Source organism: Scleropages formosus, chromosome 16 (genome assembly GCF_900964775.1).
Source record: "Scleropages formosus chromosome 16, fSclFor1.1, whole genome shotgun sequence".
Taxonomy (NCBI): domain Eukaryota; kingdom Metazoa; phylum Chordata; class Actinopteri; order Osteoglossiformes; family Osteoglossidae; genus Scleropages; species Scleropages formosus.
Genome location: NC_041821.1, coordinates 1022592 through 1027047, shown reverse-complemented (window position 1 = coordinate 1027047; position 4456 = coordinate 1022592). Strand labels below are relative to the sequence as shown.

General features: G+C 41.7%; 1 long non-coding RNA gene across 1 annotated transcript; it reads left to right on the top strand.

The window, feature by feature from the left end:
• The first annotated feature begins 733 nt into the window (after positions 1 to 733).
• Positions 734 to 3965, top strand: LOC108930004 (uncharacterized). The gene is made up of 3 exons (XR_001965799.2): positions 734 to 748; positions 982 to 1019; positions 3662 to 3965. It is a non-coding gene; the product is annotated as an uncharacterized LOC108930004 (long non-coding RNA).
• Positions 3966 to 4456: the final 491 nt, after the last annotated feature.

Genomic DNA, 4456 nt, shown 5'->3' with positions numbered 1-4456 from the left:
GAGCGGCTCATAAGAGGAAACTGGGTGACATACAAAAGTGATCTTTAAGGAATATGTTTGATTATCCGAATACAGCAATGTATCTAACTTGATGAAATGTAACTATGAAATTACCAGGAGATTAGACCACAGGTTCTTAACCTGGGGCCTGTGAACTGGCTTCATGGAGCGTGTGAACCACAGGCTTCCTTTCATAACTGTCTGACCAGGTTTTCAAAAGCTTCAGAGATGAAGAGATTGCTATGCCATCACCTGCCATGGCATATTTCTCTGTGAAGATAATCAGGTTTCAGTGAATGAATTCAGTACAATATTTTATTTATGGACAGTTTTCCAGGAGGGGATGCCTGGACTTCATTAGATTGTTACAGGGGACCACAGTCTAGAAAAGGCCCAGAAGACCTGATGTTTTGATGGAACCTTGAACTCATAAGTCTCTGTGTGTCTTTATGTCTACAGTTCATCCCTTGAAGACCACAGTATTTAAAAATGTGACTGTGGATGTGAAAGGCTCCGTCCTCGTACCCTGCAGTGGCACTGCCCACATGGGTCAGACAGAGGTGAATTGGACAGTGGACAGTGGAGAGCTTGTTGCTCATTACTTCCAGGGCAAGTTTTTGTCCAACGAGGAGACTGAGGGTGGAAACTTCTCCCTCCTCATCAACCCTGTTGAGCACAATGATAACAATACCTACAGGTGCTTTTTCCAACATGAAATGGCTCTATGATGTCAGACTGAATATTTAGGGTAAGTCTGTGTTTTTAAATCCATATTATTTTAAAAATAGGCCTTTCACTTCCTTGATATTACGATGCAGTGTGCAATGAGCTAAAGTACAATATACTTTCAATTTCTGCAATATTTAATTATAATTTTAATTTCAGGAGGCTCACTGAAAAGTCTTGAACTGAATTACCTCATTCAAGGCCAAATGACAATTTTAGTGTGTTTTACTAACAAACACTCTTGTTCTGTTGCAGTGAAAGTGTCTCAGAGCTCCTGGGTGATGGGTTCAAATGTAGGTCTGAATGCAGCTCATTCTGTATGGAGTTTGCATGTTCCCCTTGTGTGCGTTTGGTTTTACTCCAGGTGCTCTGACTTCTTCCAATAGCCAAAACACATTTTTCCATTTTAACTAGTGACTTTAACTTGCTCTTTGAGTGTACAATCCATATTCGCAAGAGGCATTATGTGTGAAAGTAACAAAGATAATACAAGGACAAGAAGTGGCCTTTTTATTTACTGCTGTCGTGGAAAAAATATCCAAAGCTGATATGTGATCTAGACGGTGGCATCAACCTAGATGGTGAAACCCTAAACTGTGTGGCTATTTGCTGATGATCTTGTCCTGATTTCTGCAAATCCATCGGCATCACACCTCGTGAAGTATGGCCAGCAGGTCTGTGGGCCCTAACCCACACTACTGCACCAGATCACAATCAGCAGAAGAAGAATAAAAGTGTAACCAAGCGTTCATGTAGGGTTCGCCTAGACACTTAGGGCTCCCAAAAATAACCAACGCTACCCGTCCAGGTTGGTTTCAAACACTTTCAAAGTTATTAGCTGCAACACATGTGAAACTCACAAGAAGACTGGCTGATGCACTCCAGTGCGCATGTACGAAGTCCTGCCTATGGCAAACCCGGAGGGGAGAAAAGACTCATCATACACTCATATGCACCACTAGTGAACAGTCTCCTAGTGTCACCACATCCAAACTTAAATCTTTTACAAAAGGAACATGGATGCAGAGCAGCATTGCAACATTTGAAGAGACAACATACCGACCCACCTTTCAGAGAGAACCTTTTCCTGCAGTCCTGTTCCAGGACCATACCTGCCTTTGTCTCCATCAAGCTTCCAATGTTCCTCATCCAGGTCTTCATTTGTTTACATCACCATGAATCTACAATTCATCGGCTACACAAGTTACTTGACATTAAATCTCTGCACCAGAGTTCACCTCAATCCCAGCCTCTGAACGTTTTCTTGACTCTCACAATTAGAAAAAAAAACTAAAATTTTGAAAAGCTGGGCATAAAAAAAAAAAAATCACCCTTTAAAAGCAAATTAATGAAAAATTAATCATGTGAGGACTGCAGAGCAACACCAAAACAATAACACTGAAAAAATTGAATATGTACAGTTGGGTTAGCTAATTAAATTAACAATGATATTATCTGAATAAACTGAGTAACGAATAAAAAATCAACAAAAGAAAAAGCCTTGGAAGGCTTTTGATCACATTAAAAAGCACAATAAATCCAAATTTACGCAAAGCAAGATCCTAGCTCCACATCTTCCATACTCTACTGTACTCTGAGCTATGGCTGTGAAACATGGGACACATTAGCTGAAGCAAAATGTGTTATCACTACACAGAAAGCAATGAAAAGAAAAATTAGTATCAAACAAAAAGCACCCATGAGGCCCCCAAAAATAAGAAGGAAAGGAAGGCATGGGAAATGTTGCAGAAACACTATATGAGAGTAAAATAAAAAACGAAAAAAAAAAAAGAGGGCCACCCCTAAGTTGAAGAGACACCCTTATCAATGCATTTGGAATGAAACTGAGAAGGAAGGATCAAGATGACACTGCAGAATCACTGTGGCCTGCAGTCCTGGAGAAATCACAGGTCCATTGGTGGCTCAAGGAAATAATTATAATGTAGTTCATTATATTAATTACTTCCCACACATGCTTTGCGCCCTGTGCTTCCATGGTACAGTCATGGTAGGTAGGGCCATGGCAAACCTGCACTGGACAGATGGGATGGATATGGTTGTTCATGTATGTAATTGTTTGTATAAGTAATATATTTAATTGCTGATATTCATAATACTGTAAAAATTCTTTGCATTAGAGTTCCCACGCTCATTTTTAGTAACTGCTAGTCCTGCTCAAGGTCACAGCATCCTAGAGCCTGCCATATCCCCCCAGTCCAATTTCTGTAACTGCTTGTCTCAAGCAGGGTCATGGTGACCCAGAGCCTCTTCCGGAAACTTTAGGCAAGAGGCTAAAGGTTAAAAAAGGGGCACCACCCCATGTTGGCACAGGAAGAACAGAGAAACTCTACAGAAACTGAGCAGGGATCAAACCCATGTCCTCTTGCACCACCCAGGCACTGTGAGACAGCAGCACTACTTGCTGTGCCACCCTCTGGGGATCTTTCTAGTAAACCATTAACAACAATTCTGCACTTTCATCTGACTTTTTTTTTCAGTTTCATTGGCTACAGTCAGGCACAGTTTCCCATGCAGTGACAATAATTACAATTGGGTTGTTTCTTCCCGCATTGATTTGGAGTCCAGCTCATTGACCTCAGCTGAAGTGAACTTAGACCCTATGCCTGTCCAAACCACTCCCACTCTGCCTTGGACAAGTCATTAACTTTTTTGCATTATAAAAATTATTTGCTTATCTGACAGCTTATTTATTATTGTAGATGGCAAAGACTCACAAGATTTCTAGCTGCATGCAAGCACACAGATGCATGATTGTAAAAGAGTATTTGCATAGGTTCATAAGGTTCACTTTATTTAATTTCTGTGTTGCAAAGTATGACTTGTTAACATTTTATACAAATTTAAGGGTACAAGTTTGATGTTAGTAAATGTAAATTGTGAGATTAGGAGCAGTAATTGTCCTGTACTCCCTCAGTGCCCACGGAGGTCTCTGTACTGGTAGGGGACCCCGCCACGCTCCACTTTTACGCCAACGTCAACATACAGACCGAAGACGGTCAGTTTGATGTGCGCTGGGAGAAGGACGGTAAACTTGTTCTGCACCTTCATCATGGGTCGGTTACTCTGGGCTACGGGTTCAAAGACAGAGTCACCGTGTCTGAAAAGGATGCCCGAAAGGGCGACCTGTCATTGCTCTTGAACGAGACGCGTCTCTCAGATGAAGGGAGCTACTGTTGTTTCTACAATGAGAATGTGACGGGATATCCAGGGACAATCAATCTCACAGTTAGAGGTACAGTGTGATTTCAATCTTCTCTTTCATTATTCTTGTGCTCTTTCTACTGCAGCACAATGTCACTGTCTGTCGGGGTGGAAAATACTGTGAGGCAGGATCTTCAAGTCCACATGTCAGAAAATTTGTATTTCACACTATTGACAGTCAAAATGTTTCTGGATTTGTGTTAAAGTGCTCAGGAAAACATTTGTCGCTTGATGGAAAAAACTGGAATAAGTCTAGTCTAGATTTAAAGGTATAAAGTTGGTCCCTTTCTGGGATTTAAACATTGTCCATGACTCACAACTGCAGCTCCTTAACCACTTCTACCCTGGCTGGTGGACTTGGCATCCATTTCTCCTCCTCTCAGGCCATGAACACGACTGAACTGTCCGGGAGGGTCAGTCCATCCTCCTGCTGTTCCGCACTGCAGAATCAGTGAGAGTTGTGCTCTTTGGGTCTAGTAACTCAAACGGTGTGTCTGTGTGTGTGGTG